Consider the following 18,043-nt stretch of genomic DNA (forward strand, 5'->3'; position numbering starts at 1 on the left):
TGAACCTATAAACATTAAAGAAATCTCCCCTGCAAGGTACTATATGGAAGCAGTGGTACTCTGGAAACACAAGCCGACAGACTGAGTGTATAAAACATGTGAAGTGCATCGGACTGCATGGCTGGAAAGAACTGAATATGACACCAAGATGACCTTCTTATACCCTGACATCTGGACATCAGTCACTGAATCTCTATCAATTTGGGATGATGCTATGATTCTGGAAATCAGGCCAATTGCAGGCTTCTGCTTAGCAGAAAGTCCCAAGAATTAGTACTGCAACAATGAATATTAAAATCTTCCATGGTTAACTGGGTCAGAAAGGAGTCACCACAATGATTTGAGGAATTCCTTCTAAATCTTTAGAAGCACCTCAGATTTTTAGAGGAAAGGGTGGAAAAGGATAGGGGAACATTCTTGTCCAAGGAAAAGAAAGAAAGGGCATCTGTCTTCCAGTCCATCTTGCAGTGATTACTGGAGCAGAATCTTGAAATCCAATTGTTAAGAGACAAGGCAGAGAGGTCTACTTGAGGAAATCTGCACAGACAGATCAAATCTTGGAAGCTCCCTGACAGTTTCCATTTGGAAGGGTCAAGTTCTTTCCCTGCTCAGCTCGTCTATACAGTTTTGCTCTGATGGAATTCAGGGTGCCTGTAAATTTGGATTGTGCTGTGAAGTTGTATCTCTAACATGCATAGCCTACATAGGGGGTACAATCTTGTTCCTTCTTGCTTGTTAATGTACCAAATAACTGTGGCATTATGTACAAATTGAAGAAAGTTCTGGGGACCAAAAATGATTCAAGGATATGAGTGTTTTGATCAGGGCAAGCATCTCTTTTATATTTATGTGCTCGCATGTGTACTTGGTGTCCCATATACCTTGCACTTTCATCCCTCCTGAAAGTGCCACCCAAGCAAAGTCTGAGGAGTCTGTGGTGAATTGCTTTTGAATGGGGATGGAGAAGGGGAGACCTGTATTTAAAGATTACTGTTGTCCCTACCAAGTGATGTCTTTTCTGACAAATCTCCATCCCTGGGATTTGGAAAGACAAAGGGTGTTGGTACTAAGATCACAGAGACTTCAGATACCACAGTAACATTGTCATGTGAAGTGTTGCCACGGTATTCTGAGAATCATTAACTTTGAGATCCACAACCCTGAAGTATTCCCTCACAGTGACCAAAGTCTCAGTGGAAAACCCTAGAAATATATCTAAATATAGACATACATTTTACTGTGGAAGAAAAACTCTTTGAACTGTAATGTCTAACTTAAATCCCAGAAACAGTCCTGTAAGGGGTCAAGACAGACTTCTGAATGCTAGCATTTCTAACAAATATCTCACCCAAGAGGGAAATTACTGACAATTTGAAGAGACTCTGCAAAGATAAGCAAGTCACTTAAATATGGAAAAACGTAGATACCTTGTCATCTATAATAAGCTGTAAGTGGAGCTAGACACTAACACTCTTGGTGCGACAGACTGTCCAAAGGGTATGGCAGAGAACGGATTATGTCATCTGCACACACAAAAAATGGATAAAAAGCTTGAAATATGGATGAATAAGGATGTAATAAGCATCTTTTAAATCTATTGTTACCAGGAAACTTGAATGAGGAAGAAGAGGTAACTGGTTGAGAAGGGACATAATTTTGAACACGGGCATTACAACAGGTTTAGGAAACAAAGATTTAGAACTGGCCTCCACGCATTTCTTTTCTCTGACAATAAAAAAATCCCCTTGAATAAATCTCCTTTCCCAACTGAAAAGGGGAAACTAGTTATATCACTCCCTGAGACAGCATGTGATGAAGGACAAGTAGAAATAAGGGCCTGGGTCTGAAGGATTAGGAATTTGCCCTGGAAATGAGGAATTTCCTCCCACTACGATCTGTAAACTTGGTGAATGATTTTCAGAACATATTTGTTTGAAACTATCTGTTGCCCTAGAGAAAACTAGAGATTCAGACTTTCTGAAAGACAAAAGGAGGTGACAGAGAGGGGGGAACAAAGTCTATTAAATAGTCATTCTGACTTACTGGATTGTCCTTGGTTTTGGAAGTTTCCAGAATTCAGCTTGGAAACCCCTTGCCATTTCTTCATAAATGTTTGTTTACTTGCATTTTCCTTTGACTGTTCATTTTGTTTCTTACCAAAATTGTATGAGTTTGAATCCCTGAGAAAAACTGGAAAAGCAGAGTTGAATCAGCTGACCCCTTTCATCACACTTCATCACTCTGCAGCAGAGGGGGTCCAAACTGAAATCTCCATCCAAAGCAAAATTTAAAATCTCAGAGATCCTCTGGGAAGTTCTGAGAATGCAGCCATACAAACCACCTCAAAACAGTACCAGTGGCCAGAGCCCTTTAATTATAAACAGAATCATAGACACACTGTATATAATGAGTAGTGGCTTAAACAATATAAGAAATTAATTTAAACCAGATTTTTTTCTCACAAGAAACTGCAAACATTCCTCATACTTACACAATTAGTTAAGGACAAACATTAACATATTAGCCAGTCAAAAATTCCGAAAAATTAAAACTGCAGAAACGTTCAGTTATCCCCCATACTTGGCAAAAATAGTAGAATTGGAATTACCTAAGCATTTAGCTGCAGAAGGATTAACTAAAGTTATACAAAATAGTTGTTTAAAACCTTAGCATAACCATATGTTGCAGTATTCTTTACATACGGGGTTATAGTCCTCCAAACAACCAGACGTCTTGGCCTGTACACAAAAGCTTATTGCCACTGCCTGCACGTGGCACATTGCACAAAGGCACAGAAAACGTCAGCCATAAAAGGGACGTCCACATGTACTACCTTCAGAATAAGTTAGCCCCACGAGGAAAAGAAATCCATACATTATATAAAAAGGGAGTCATCCTAGGAATGAACAAGTTGTAGGGGAAGGAGGGTGGGACAGAATACTGCAACATAAAAGAGAAGGACATCTATGGTTATGGTAAGATTTTACACAACTATTCTACATCCTTCTGTTCAATGTTGCAGTATTCTTTACATAAGGAAGAGTGCAAAAGCTCAAAGAGAACACAGGGAGGAGGATGGAGCAGAGAAAGACAATGAAGCATTTTCTACAAATCCATGTAGAATTGCCCTAGCAAATCCTCCCCTGGTTCATAGTATGCTTTATAAACGTATGAACAGATGACCTAATAGCTTCCAACATGGAGTAAGCATCTAGACCTTTGAAGAAAGCCCCTGTGGAGGCAACAGATCTGGTAGAATGGGTCTTAACAGAGAATAAAGATTTCCCACAAAAGTCATAGCAAAACACAATAGCCTTAGAAATCCACGTAGAGATAATTTGCTTGGAAGCAGGCAAACCTAGAGCCCTGGGATGAAAAGACAGAAAAAGCTAATTAGACTTCCTAACAGACTGTTTTGTCAAGGTAAAATCTGAATTGTCTATGCTCATCTAAGGAATGCACAACCCTCTTGCTAGGGGATTGACGTGACAGGAATAAAGTAGGCAACTGGATGGACTGATTAAGAGACAACTCATGCACCATGATGAGCATGAAAGACTGATTAATTCTCAAAGATATTCTGCCCTTATGGAAAACCAAAAAGGGGGGGGGTGAAGCCATCATTGCCTGAATCTCAGAGACCCTTCTAGCAGAAGTTAAAGCTACTACAAGTACTTTTTTTCCATGTGCAAAACTTCAGAGATGCAGAGGCTGCTGCCTCAAAAGTGGCCTGAGTAAGCTTCTCTAACACATAGTTAGGATCCGAGAAAAGGAACTGGTTTCCTGGGAGGTTTCATGTGTAGGACACCTTTCAGGAAAAGCTTAACTTCTAGCCTGGAAGCTAAAGGGGGAGTTAATGGCAAGCAAGCAGACAAAGTAGAGCAATGGACTTTGAAGAATAGGAAAGGCCACTATTAAGCAACTCAAACAGGTAAGAAAGTATTAAAGGAATGTCTGCAGAGAGGGAGTCCTCTTATCTTTTGCAGCACCAAACAAAAAATCTTCTCCACTTGGTAGCACAAGATTTCCTAGCATTGAATTTCCTGGCCTCTTACAAAATCGAAAACATGCCCTTGAAAACAGGTGCCTGAAAGGGATCAAAAGTTGATCACCGACAAGGTCATTTGCAGAGCTAAAAGATTAGGATGAATCAAGGATCACTTGTCCTGAGTACGTCTAACCGGTGAGATAACTTCTAGTGATGACCCTTGGCTAATTGCAGAAGAGGGAACCAGTGCTGTCTTGGTCAAAAGGGAGTCACTAGCAAGATTTTCATTTTTTTCTTACAGAATTTTCAGCAGGACTTTAGGCATTCTCCCCTACCCTCTAATTCAAAAAAGAAAAGTACAGTTGTGTACACCTACCATAAATGTAGATGTTCGAGTGTCTTCACTGTTGCAGTCATGACTGTAGGGTTCTCCCCTGCCGGCAGGCAGTCCTCGGTCGGCCAGAATCCCAAAGTCTGGGTCCGGCGTCGGCTGTTCAACCATGCTCCCTGACGTCAGAGCGCCAGGAGTACAAAGCTGACAGCCGATGCTATGTTCTCCAGTTTTTCTTGCCCCAGATGTCAGGAGTCCCAAAATGAGAAAGGTCCCATATCCTTTGCAAATACACCTCAGAAGAATGGTGAAAAAAGGAACCACACAAAAGTAAAAATAAGAGGGGACAGGAGGGAGGGAAACCCAGACTGCAACAGTGAAGACACTCTAACATCTACATTTATGGTAGGTGTACACAACTGTACTATGTTCATAGTGTTTCACTGTTGCAGTCATGACTGTAGGGTAGAATCCCAAAGCAGAATAAAAGGGAGGTGGTCATAAAGTAGAAGGGGTGGCTAAAAGGCCCTGCAAGACTGCAGAAGCAAAGCCTGCCCTAGACTTAGAGTAGAGAGGTAGACTGTAGTGCTTTGAAAAAGTATGCACTGAACTCCAAGTTGCAGCTTCCAAAATGTCTTTGGTAGGAACTCCCCTGAGGAAGGCAGCAGAAGTGGCAGCAGCTCTGGTGGAATGAGTCCGTATACTCCCTGGGATTTGCTTTCCATGGTGTGAATAACAAAATCTGATTCCATGAGCAATCCATTTTAGAAATGGTCTGTTTTGAAATGGCTTTACTTTGGGAACTTGAAGCATAAAAAAACAAACAATTGCTCTGATTTTCTGATGTCCTTGGTTCTGTCCAGGTAAAAACGTAGTTGTCTGTGTACATCCAAGGAATGTAAGATCCTTTCCCCTTTATTTTGAGGAGTGGGGAAAAAAGTTGGCAAGTGGATAGTTTGATTTAAAGCCACTTTGGAAACCACCTTAGGCATGAATGTAGGATTAGTCCTCAAAGACACCCTGTCTTGATGAAAAATAATATAAGGTTCCACAGCCATAAGAGCTTGCAACTCTGAAACTCTCCGGGCAGAGGTCAAGGTTAACAGGATGGCTGTTTTCCAAGATAAAAACTTGATGTCAGAAGAGGCAGCAGGCTCAAAGGGAGGTAAGGTGAGCTTTTCCAAAACATAGTTGAGATCCCAAGCAGGAATGGGAGGAGATCTAGGAGGTCTTACGTTCTTAGCTCCTCTGAGAAACTGCCTCATGAGCTGGTGGGAAAAGATTGGAGGGTCTGTATTATAATGAGCGGAAATAGCAGAGGCATGTATCTTAATGGAAGAGAAAGAGAGACCCTTATGTAAGCGATCTGTCAGGTAAAGTAAAATCAAAGGAATGTTCGGAAGAAAACGATCAGAATCCTGAGCCTGCATCCAGGAACAAAATCTTTTCCATTTTCCTGCATAAGATTTTCTAGTGCTAGGACGTCTGGCTTCTAAAATGACATCCATAACCTGCTTGGGTAGGAGAGAAGGAATCAAAGGCCCTGGATTAACCAGGCCGCCAGGCTGAGAGTGCTGACATGGGAGTGTAGAACCTGACCCTGATGTTGGGACAGAAGGATCGGAATCTGTGGTAAGACCCAAGGGGGCTCCAGACATAGGTTTTTCAGAGTGGGGTACCAAAACTGTCGAGGCCAATTTGGGGCCAACAAGATAATCATCTTGGGCTTGTCCTGTTTGATCTTTAATAATACCCGGGGAAGAAGAGGAAGAGGCGGAAAGGCATATCCCGAGAGGTTTCTCCAAATGAAGGATAGTGCATCCACTTTCCAAGCTTGTTCGTGGAAAGTCCTGGTGCAAAAATTCTGTAGTTGATGATTGAGATGGGATGCAAAGAGGTCTATGTGAGGACATCCCCAGACTGCTGTTATCATCCTGAATATTTCGGTGTCCGGCAGCCATTCGTGTAGATCTGAAAGGTTTCTGCTCAGACTGCCTGCCAGGAAGTTTTGCTTCCCTGGTAGAAACTGAGCTTGAAGGTCCAGATTGCAAGCTAGAGCTGTGTTCCATAGATCCATGGCTAGTCTGCAAAGGGGGTAGGAATGAGATCCCCCTTGCTTGTTTATGTACCACATAACTGTGGTGTTGTCTGTCCGTATCAGTAGTTGTCCTGGTTGTAGAAGATTCCTGAAGGCCATTAGAGCTTTCTGAACGGCTAACATTTCCTTTAAATTGATATGCAGGTGCTTCTGATCCTTTGTCCAAAGGCTCTGCAGACAGTTGCCCTGAAAATGGGCTCCCCAAGCATAATCCGAGGCGTCCGTGGTTAGAATCTGAGTGGCAGGAGGTAGACAGAAGGGTTTCCCTTTGTTTAGAGTACATGCCTTGGACCACCAAAGGAATTCCTTTTGAAGACGAGGCAGGACGGAGATCAGTATGTCTAAACTGTGGCAATGCTGAGACCATACACTTTTTAGGTACCACTGTATTTTCCTCATGTGTAGTCTTGCATATGGTACGAGAAGGATGCAGGAGGCCATGTAACCCAAAGCCTGCAGGAATCTCCTTGCAGATAGCTGAGTTAAAGTTGCCAAGGTTTTGAAAGTTGAAGCCAGCAGAAACTGTTTTTCGTATGTTAGAAATGCCATCTGGGTTGTTGTGTTTAAAAAAGCGCCCAGAAAAATTATCTGTTGTGAGGGTGTCAAATTTGACTTTTTTATGTTTACAGTGAATCCCAGGAACTTGAGGAGATCCTGAACAAACCATAGATGCTGGAGTAAGACCTCCTTGCTGTCTGCCTGAATAAGACAGTAGTCCAGATAAGGGTAAATTTGAATTCCCTTGAGTCTGCAGTAAGCTACTACTGGAGCCAGGCATTTGGTGAAGACCCTGGGCGCAGTAGACAATTCAAAGGACAACGCAGAGAATTGAAAGTGCCTCGATCCGGCCTTGAACCTGAGGTGCGTTCCTGCCTGATGGGAATGTGTAAATATGCCTCCTTTAAATCCAAAGTTACCATCCATGCATTTTTGGACAGCATTGGAAGTAGCTGCTGTAGAGTAAGCATCTTGAATTTTGGAATCTCTAGAAAGGTGTTCAAGACTGACAGATCCAGAATGCGTCTCCATGAGTTTTGCTTCCTGGGGACTAGAAAGAGCCTAGAGCAAAAACCTTATCCCATCTCTGAAAGTGGAACTAGCTCTATTGCTTTCATAGCCAAAAGAGCTTCCACCTGGTTTAAGGCCTCTGTCCATTGATGTTTTGGAAGGTCTGGCCATCCGCTTGGCCTTGGCAGGGTATGAAAATGGAATTTGTAACCTCTTGAAACCACATCCAGAACCCACTTGTCTTGGGTTATATGAGTCCAATTTCGATGAAAAAGAGAAAGTTTTCCTCCGAGAAGGGCTTCCAGGCAAGAAGTTCCTGCAGCCCAACAGAGGGAGTCATTGAGTCTGTTTCCTATGAGTTTGTGACCTGTCCTCTCCTCCCCTAGGGGTGGAAGCAGTCCACTGTCTTGGTCTATAAGAAGCTTGTGTTTGAGGCCTTCCTCGGGAGCGTCTATATCTATCCCTCTGAGGCCTGTCTGAATTGGGAAAGGACCAATTTTTTGTAGGCCAATTCCTGCTAAATCTGGGTGGCTGTACTTGTAAGAAATCTTTAACTGTTTGCATGGATTTCGCCTTGTCCTCCATCTTTTTAATCACCTCTTCAGCTTTTGATCCAAACAAAACATTATGCTGAACAGGAGCATCCAATAATTTAGCTTTTACTTGTTCTGGCAAATTTTGTTCCTTTAACCATGCATGCCTTCTAATAACTGTGCCAAAGGCAGCAGCCCTACAAGAAGCCTCCAAGGCATCAAATCCACAGTGTAAACCATGCTTCCCAACTTGTTCAGTGGCATGCAGTAAGTCATGTAATTCCTTATCTGCACAGGCAGAAATGGAAGTAAGCTTTTGTTTTAAAACAGACAAGAGAAATTGCTGGTACTTCAGCATATGAAACTGACAGTTTAAAGCCCTAATAGATAAAGTAGCAGAAGTGTACACTTTTTTGCTCCATCTTTCTAAAGATCTAGAATCCTTCTCAGTGGGAATGGGGTTTTTAGCAGAAGCGGCCTTAACTCCCTTAGGACCCTGAGAAATGGTTTCAGGGTCAGCAGTAGGGTTCTTGTATAAAAACTGGTGGGAATCAGGAATCCTGTAATATCCATTGGGCTTAACAGGAGCAGGAGGAAAAGAGTCAGGGGTTAAGTTAGCCTCCGAAAAAGTATCATCCACAATATCCAAAACAGGAGGAATAGCCAGGGGTCTATGTTGGGGAAGAAGAAGAAAATCCCTTAGTCTTTTCTTAGATTCCGAATACTCCTGTCCTTCCCAGTGGAAATGTTCCCTCATTTCATGCAAAGTTTCCCCAAAAGAGAAATCCTCAGGGGGAGAAGCTGAAGGAATGGATTCCTCAGCATCAGAATCCTCATAAGGAGGGAAAGAATATTCCTGGTCAGAAGAAGAAACTGAAGAAACAGAAGCCTGATCAGAGGAATCATAATAAACTTCCTGCCTTGGCCTTTTATCTGGAGGGGGATGTAAATCCCTAATCATTTATTTATTTTATTTTATTTTACATTTGTTGACCGGGCTAGTCTAGCTGGATATATTTCCATTTTCAGTAGAGGCCCGGGGAGAAAAGCTCCACACAAAATACAACAAAATAACAGGTTAGTCAAAAACTAATTAATTGATAAAATCAAAAGAAAAACAAGAAATAGACTAGCCATACAATTGTATAATGACAAAAATACCAAGTCAATTAGAGAGGATATTAATTAGGAAAAAAAATAAAACGCATATTAAAATATAGAGAGAGATAAGGGTAAAAAGGACAAAAGGAAGAGGGGGTGTCACACAAGTTAGAAGAGAGGAAGAGGAGGTAAGGCAGTAGATAGGGGAAAGAAAGAGACAGAGAAGGCAAAGAGAAGAGGGGGAAGAGAAAGAAAGGAGAAGGTTAGAGAGAGGAAAAAAAAAGTTCAAGGGTCAAAGGATAAAAGGTATTAGCTAGACTGACTAAGATAAACATAGTAGTAGGTGAAAAGAGGGAGATAAGGAGAGGAGAAGTTAGTCTGGTGTACTACAAGAACAAAGCCAGTGGTTATGGAAGTATAGTTTAATTTTTTGTTTGAAGAGGGGTAAGGAAGTAATCTGTGTAATTTCCCTAGGTAAGAGATTCCAAATTCTACCTACAGAATTAGTGAATAAGGAGTCGCCAGCTGAGTTGTTAGACTTAATAGAACTGGCCAAGAGTTTACAGGAGGATTGAAGGGAGGTAAGATTGCTATAGGGGACTAAGAGTTGTGAGAGTATAGGGGTGTTATCAGGATGGTGTAGTATTTTGTGGGCAATAGTGAGTTGTGAGGTTGCAAGGTAGTTTTGTAGTTCAAGCCAGCCTAGAAGTTTCAAGTTATGGCAGTGATGGGTTCTGAAAGGGTTACTAGTGGCGAAGCGGGCGATGTTATTATAGCAGGTAGCTAGTTTGTTTAGGTTGGTTTTCTTAAGGTTGGTTAGGATTGGTGAGGCATAAAAGAAAGTGGATAAAAGATGAGAGTGAGCAATAGTAGCTCTGGTAGTTGGGGTTAAAAAAACGTTTAATACGGTATAAGGATCCTATTTTTCTGTTAAATGATTTGATGGTGTTGTTGATGTGTTGATCAAAAGAGAGATTATTATCGATTGTTATTCCTAACAGTTTAGTTGTGGAGTCAGGAGAGATGACAGTGGCGTTGTTAGACAAGATGGTGAAGTTTGGTGGAGAGGTCTAGTAAGTAAATCCTCCGCCATCTTAAGTAACTGTTTCTGTGACTTGGAGTCGGTTCAGAAGAGGCCTGTGTTGCAGTCTTTGATTTGGAAGGAGTCTTTGCCTTTGTCTTTGCCTTTATTAGAAGCTGTGTAGGTCTGAAAACCCCTTCGGAAGCCAGTATCTGCACAGCGGCTCTGGACCCATCCAAAGGAGCATTGTCCGAAGGTTCTGCAATAGAAATATTCAAAGGCCTAGTTGGCTCCTCGTGGGAGTCCATTTCGGCCATCGGTTCCGAAATGGTCGACGACAGGGGCTGCAAAAGCGCCTTGACGACGGCCGAACCTGAAGCTGGCTCCGCTTGTGCGATATAGTCAGATTTGGACCTCGGAGGCCTGTCTTTGTCCTTGCGTCGTTTGTGAACTCCAGTAGCCGGAACAGTATCCGACGACATTTTGTAGTTAAAACGCCTACCGAAGTAATGAAATGCAAAATCGTACCTTCGTTTAATTGTACGTTGATTGAATCTAGCACAAAACCGACAACTAGCTACGTCGTGGTCAGGGCCTAAGCAAGGAATACAGTAAGAATGAAAATCCTTATGAGGTATTTGCTTCACACATGAAATACAATTATTAACTTTTTCTGACATCGGACTGGAGCAAGAAAAAGTTTCCCCAACGGGGTACTTAGCTTTGAGTGGAGAAGAAAGTCTGCGGACTGAAGTTTTTCAGAAAAAATTGTCAGGAGTCAGCCGACCGGCACTTGCGAACTGCTATCACCACAAGGCAAGAAAGACTGGAGAACATGGCGTCGGCTGTCAGCTTTGTACTCGTGGCGCTCTGACATCAGGGAGCATGGCTGAACAGCCTACGCCGGACCCAGACTTTGGGATTCTGGCCGACCGAGGACTGCCTGCCGGCAGGGGAGAACCCTACAGTCAGAACTGCAACAGTGAAACACGATGAACATCATCCCCTTCCATGAAAAGGATAGAGTGCCTAACTTCCAAGCCTGAGGTTGAGGGACCCTGGCACAAAAGAAAAGAGGCGGTTGTCTGTTCAGAGGGGATGTGAAGAGGTCCATTTCTGGAGAACTTCACCTGTGAACTAGATACAGGAACACATCCCTGTGAAGTATTCACTCATGGGATTGAGTCATGGATCTGCTTAATGAGTCTGCCACTGAGTTCTGAGCAGAGGGGAAACAGACAATATGCAGTGTCACTTTGTACTGGATAACCAGTTCCCAATGCTTTGATGGCTAGGCATCAAAGGTAAGACCTTGTACTGCCCCCCCCCCTGCTTATGTACTAAAGAACAGTGGTAATGTCTGTAAGAATCCTGAGTGGTCCTAGCAAAAAGAGGGTGAAACGTCTGCAAGGCCATAATCAGAGCCCTCATCTCTCTGTTGATGTGCTCCCTTTGTTCAGAGGGGGACCAAAGACCCTGTACCTTCCTGGACATAAAGGTTGCTCCCCAACCTAAATCTGAGGCATCTGTCAAAAGCTGCTGAGGTACTTGAAGTGGAAGGCCAGGGTTCTGACTGAGTTGCTGCATCTACCAAAACAGCTCTTTAGGCAGGGAAGCAGAGGAATCAAAACATCTAAAGGATGAGCATGCTGGGACCAAACTGTCTTTAGAAACCACTAGAACTTCCTCATGTGTTATTTTGCAAAAGGCAGCATGGGGATTGTGGAAGCCATGAACCCCAGCAGTCTCAGGAATTCCCTGGCCATGATGGAAGGAAGGGGCAGAACAGACTCCATGAATCCCATTAGGGAAAGGGCTTTTTCCGGAGGAAGAAAAACCATCAAGTCCATCTGGAACTTGCATCCCAAGAAGACGAGATCCTGAGTTGGGGTCAGACTGGATTTTTTTTAATTTATTGAAACTCCTAGGTCCTGCAGAAAGGAATCCCTTTTACCTTAAGTAGGTAATGGCCGGGGCTAGGTACTATGTGAATACCCTTGGAACAGTGGAAAGACCAAAAGGCAAGACAGAAAACTGAAGGTGCTTAGAACCCACCAAGAAATACAAAAACTTCCCTGAACTGAGGGTAAATAAGAACATGCAGGTAGGCATTCTTGAGATCCAGAGAAGCTAGGAAGGATTGAGGAGGAACCAGGGGAAGGAGAGATTGCAGAGAGAGCATCCTGAAAGAAGCCACCACCAGGAAAGTGTTTAAAAGGCAGAGATCTAGGATAGGTCTTCAAAGACTATCTTTTCTTAGCACAAGAAACATCCTGGAGTAAAACCCTTTTCCCTGCTGGTCTGGAGGAACAGCCTGAATGGTCCCTTGGTTGGAAAGCTGAGCAAGCAACAGAGGGAACAGATGAAGTTGACTGAAAGGAAGCTGAGAGTCTAAGTCATGAAGTATCCTTTTTGGATGACAGAAATGACCCAGGAGTCCTGAGTGATTTCCATCCATGCTGAGAGAGAAAGGCAAAGAGATAAAGCAGTATGACTTGGAAGAAAAACTTGATCATCAGAGAACTTTGCCTGGGCTGAAAGGGCTGCTCAGGAGTAGGAGCAGAAGAAACAGCCTTAGGCTGGGGGGGGTTGCCTGGAAGACTTCCGTAGCCTAGGTCCAGAAGCAGCAGACGTGGAAGAGCGAGCAGGTCTCCTGACAAAGGGAGTTTTGGTAGGAAATTCCTATGGAATCTAGGGACTGGGGAAACGAGCAAGTGTTTCAAATTCTGGAGCTCCTTACCATTTTCCCTCGAAGATTTAATAGGTTTTGCATCTACTGTGCCAAAAAGGGCAGAGTTATCCAAATGAGCATCAAGCAATTTGGCCTTTATATCATCAGGGAGTGACGGCAGACATAGCCATGAATGCCTTCTGAAAAAAGAAGCAGAAGATGCTGCCCTAGAAGATGCCTCTACTGCATCAAAGCTACATTTGATGGAATGTCTAGCTACCTAGGAGGAAGCAGACAAGAGAAAGTCAGTGATTTTGCCTCTGAATCAGGTAAATGGGATAGAGCCCAGGAAGTCTGAGAAAGCAAAGCCAGAGGGTACCTAGACATGTGTATTTGGTAATTAATAGCCCTAATAGCCACGGTGGAAGTAACAGAGACCACAGCTGAGTCAGCAGAAGTACATTTGAAAAGATACTTACAATCATCAGGGCCTTATAAAATTGGTCAGGTTTTTTAGGGGGAAGGAACTTGGGAGTCTGGGGTTTTAGAGGTAGATGCAAAATCATCAAAGAAAGCTGGAAGGACTGGAGGAACTGCTGAAGGAGCAGGGACTTCCAAACTGGGGATCATATTATCTTTTCTGCTCCTCAAACTTAAGAATCCCACTTAAAGAATTCCCTCATATTAATAATAGTTTCCCCAAAGGGATACTCTTCTATGGGGGAATCTCCCCCATTAGACTCTTCCTCTGGAGAGGCATATTCCAGAGGAGAATGCTAAGGAATCTTCATTCGAAGAGGAAACCTTAGAGGAAACCTTAGAGTCAGAATCAGGAATCTGATATTTAGCAGACTGCATAGAAGGAGATACCCAAGACCCAGATGCCAACACTGGAGATGGGGAAAAGGCAGTTAAGGGAACATAAGAAGAAGCTGTAGGCTCGAAGAACACTGAGGAGACCCCAATAGCCGCAGAGGGTGGATAACCCCTGGTCCAAAGATGCTCTATCTTTCAAATGGAAAAATCTGACAGTCTATGCCTTCCCTCCGATGCCTCTTCTCACCAAGGTGCTTCTAAAAGTCAGACAAGAGAGGCCAAAAATGATTCCTGGTCCAAAGTGGTTGTAGCTGCTGCACCACAGGGATTAGGGGAAAAAATGGCTAACTTACAACAAATGGCCAAAAGCAGAGTCACCCACCTGCAGCTGAGGCAAACTGTGGCAGCAAAGACTATTTGCTTAACTTTTTCTTTTTGTGGCTGGAAGAAGGCCCAACTGTGGGACCAACTGTTTGTTCCATGGTCAAGCCAAAAGTGGGGTCAGTTTCCCAGGGAAAACCAGCAGCAAATGCTGGTAAAAATAAAAGTCTCTAAAAATCACTTTCTTCCACCACACAAGGAAAATAAAAAAGCACTTTAAACAGCATGCCAGTTCCACAAAGTAAAATAAACAATTTCTCCACGTGAAAATAGTTTTCAAATATCTAAAACTTTCAAACTCTCATGGCAAAAGAGTGCCTCTGTTTAAAAGTATACTACTCATGACAGTCCTTTAAAACACAAACTCCTAACTTTAAAATAGCTTTCCTGAAGAGGAAAGTATAAATAATAAGCAAACATACTAAATGGAAGTTTTTTTTCCCAAAAGGAACTTAACCTACCCAACAAATTAACTGCACATGCCGACCATTGATCCTCGAAAGCAGCAGAACTCTGAAGGGTTTGGCACCCAGACTTGTTTTTTTTAGTCAGCTCAGCTTCAGCTGCCGGACAGTTTCAGTGCATGGATGGTGGCCTGAAGCTTTAGAAGGTGGCCTGCTATTACATCCTTGGCACTATATATATACAACTCATATAGCTAAAGCTATTGGAGCAGTGACCAATATGATGAACATCTACCGAAAAAAACAACTTTTTTTTTCTCCACAGATTTTCACAAGCTGAGCCGACTAAAAAAAACAAGTCTGGTAGGCAAGGCATAGACTGTCAGATTTTTCCATTTGAAAGATAGAGCATCCACTTTCCATGCTTGAGAGTGATAAGTCCTTGCGCAAAATTTCTGCAATTGGCAATTGTGAGGGGAGGAAAATAGATCTATGTCTGGGCATCCCCATTCCCTTATCATGTTGAACACTTGTGGATTTAGCTTCCATTCGTGAGGATCCATGAGATTTCTGCTTAGCTCGTCTGCCAGTGTATTTTTTGTTCCTGGCAGGAATTGTGCTTGCTGATGTACCTGGTAGGTCAGTGCTGTGTTCCACAAAGTCATGGCTTGTCTGCATAGGGGGTAGGAATGTGTGCCTCCTTGCTTGTTTATGTACCACATAACTGTGGTATTATCCGTCTTTATTAATAATTGTCCTGGATGTATTAGGTCCTTGAAGGCTGTCAGGGCATTCTGTACACCTAGCATCTCTCTTTGATTGATGTGAAGATGCAGTTGTTCCTTGGGCCACGTGCCCTGAATACATTTTCCTGCCATATGTGCTCCCTAGGCATAATCCGATGCATCTGTTGTTATTGTCTCCCTGGCTGTAGGTAAGGTGAAAGGCTGTCCCTTGTTGTGGTGACAGGCCTGTGACCACCACCAAAACTCCTGTTGTAGGCAGGGAATCAAGGTTATGAATGTCTCTAGGCTGTGACAATGTTGAGTCCAAACACTTTTTAGATACCATTGTAGTTTCCTCATATGCAGTTTGGCATATGGAATTAGTAGAATGCAAGATGCCATGAAACCCAGGGCCTGCAGAATTTTTCTTGCAGGGAGCTGGGTCTTTGTTGCTATCATTTGAAAGTAATGAGTCAGTTGCCTTTGTTTGTCTGCTGTGAGATAAGCCATCTGGGTAGTTGTATTCAAGCTTGCACCTAGGAATATTATCTCTTGAGAGGGCACTAGTTTTGATTTATTTTCGTTTACTGTGTACCCTAGGCAAATTAGTAATCTTTTTACAAACTCCAGGTGCTTTAGAAGAATGTCCTTGCTCTCTACTTGAATAAGGCAGTTGGTCCAAGTAGGGATATATTTAAATTCCTTTTTTCCTGTAAAATGCAATTACTGGTGCCAGGCATTTTGTGAAGACCCTGGGCTTAGTAGATAAGCCAAAGAGCAGTGCAGAGAATTGGTAATGCATTGAGCCTGCTATAAATCTGAGGTATCTTCTGCACAACTGTCTGATTGGGACGTGCAGGTATGCCTCCTTGAGATCCAAAGTAACTAGCCAAGCCTCTTTGCCCAGCATGGGCAAGAGTTGTTGTAGTGTTAACATTTTGAATTTTGGAACATCCAGGAAAGTATTTAGGATTGACAGGTCTAGTATTGGTCTCCATGCGTTGTCCTTTCTGGGTACTAGGAAAAGTTGTGAGTAAAATCCTTGGCCCTGTTCTTCTTGGGGAACATTTTGAATAGCTCCCATATCCATAACAGCTGCATTCTGTTTTTGTGCCTCTGCCAACTGGTTTTGAGGCAGGTTTGGCACACCTTTTGGTTTTGGAAGCATGTGGAAGTGGAACCTGTACCCTTGAGAAACTATATTCAACACTCATTGGTCTTGGGTGATCATGTGCCAATTTTTTGAGAAAAGTGCTAGCTTTCCCCCTAGGGGTGCTGTCAACTGGTAAGTGCTTGGCATTTGCAGAAGGAAGTCATTGTGACCGTTTTCTATAAGGTTGGGATTTGTCTTCTCCTCCTTTGGGGGCTGAAGAATCCCACTGTTTAGGTCTGTAGGAGCCTTGGGGCTGAGATCTGCCTCTTGGGCATCTGTATCTGCCTCTTTGTGGCCTGTCTGACATTGGAAAGGACCAACTTTTTGAAGGCCAGTTGCTGCTAAGTCTAGGTGGCTGAACCTGTAAGAAATCTTTCACAGTTTGCATTGACTTTGCTTTATCCTCCATTTTCTTTAAAACCTCTTCTGTCTTAACACCAAACAAAGTATCATGCTGTAGTGGAGCATTCAATAATTTCATTTTAACATGGTCAGGTAAACTTTGTTGTTTCAACCAAGCAGGTCTTCGAATAACTGAGCCTGTAACTGCAGCTCTACAAGAAGCCTCTAATGAATCAAAACCACATTGCAGAGCATGCTTTCCCACTTATTCAACTGCATGCAATAAATCCTGCATTTCTTTACAGTCAGGACCTTCTGTATTTGTAACCATTTTCTGCTTCAACAATGGCATGAGATACTGCTATGTAAGCATGTGAAACTGACAGTTTAAAGCTCTTACAGCTAAAGTAGCAGAAGTGTAAACTTTTTTCCCCCATCTGTCCAGAGCTCTGGAATCCCTATCGGAGAGGACAGGATTTTTGGCAGTGGAAGCTTTAACCCCTTTTGGACCCTGAGAAATAGTTTCTGGGTCTGCAGCGGGGTTTTTGTAAAGAAATTTATGAGAGTCAGGGACCCTGTAGTACCTGTCTGGCTTTACTGATGCAGGGGGGTAAAGAATCTGGAGACAGACTGGATTCAGGAAAAAACATCAACAATATCAAGCACAGGGGGGATAGCCAAGGGCCTGTGTTGAGGCAATATAAGGAAATCTCTGAACCTTTTCTTGGATTCTAAGTAATCCTGGCTCTCCCAATGGAAATGTACCCTTCATGGTGTGCAGGGTTTCCCCAAAAGAGTAATCCTCAGGCGGTGAGGCTGAAGGAATGGACTTTTCAGCATCAGAGTCCTCATAGGCAGGGAGAAAACAGCCCTGGTCAGAGGAAGAATCAGAAGAAATGGAAACCTGATCAGAGGAATCATAATCAGTGTCTTGCCTAGGCCTTTTGTCAGGAGGGGGATGGGAGCCCCTGATTAAAGTAATAAGGTCTTCGGCAATTTTAAGCATCTGTTTCTTGGGCATGGATGACTGTTCTGGAGAATGCTGCACTTGTTTCTTTGTCTTTAATGGTGTTTTTGACTTTGCCTTTGTTGCTGTAGTAGTTTTAATTGTAAGCTGTGAAGGCCTGAAAACACCCTCAAAGCCGGTGCCTGCTCAGCGGCTCCGGACCCATCTGAGGGTATATTTTCCTTTGGCCCAATACCTTGATTTTCCACAGGCCTCGATGTCTCCATGTGGCTGTCGGTTGCGGCCTGTGGCTCTGAGGTAGCGGGTGTCAGGGGCTGCGAAAGCACCTCACTGAGAACCGGCAACTGGCCTAGAAGAGGCTTCATCGGTTTTGGACCTTGGATGCCTGTCTTTTTCTTTGTCTTTGCGTTTTTTATACATTCCGGTCCTCGGTTGTTCCGACGGCATTAAGTAATTAAATCTTCATCCAAAATAATGTAAAGCAAAATCAAACTGGCGTTTAAT

The 18,043-nt window shown here is 43.1% G+C and overlaps 1 protein-coding gene across 1 annotated transcript in view; it reads right to left on the minus strand.

Annotated features, from left to right (window-relative positions):
• LOC122805246 (leucine-rich repeat flightless-interacting protein 2-like) overlaps window positions 1–18,043 on the minus strand; it is an 803,415-nt gene that overhangs the window by 523,190 nt on the left and 262,182 nt on the right. The gene's annotated exons all lie outside the window — the stretch shown is intronic.

Source organism: Protopterus annectens, chromosome 6.part1 (genome assembly GCF_019279795.1).
Source record: "Protopterus annectens isolate FY-2018-M chromosome 6.part1, PAN1.0, whole genome shotgun sequence".
NCBI lineage: Eukaryota > Metazoa > Chordata > Ceratodontiformes > Protopteridae > Protopterus > Protopterus annectens.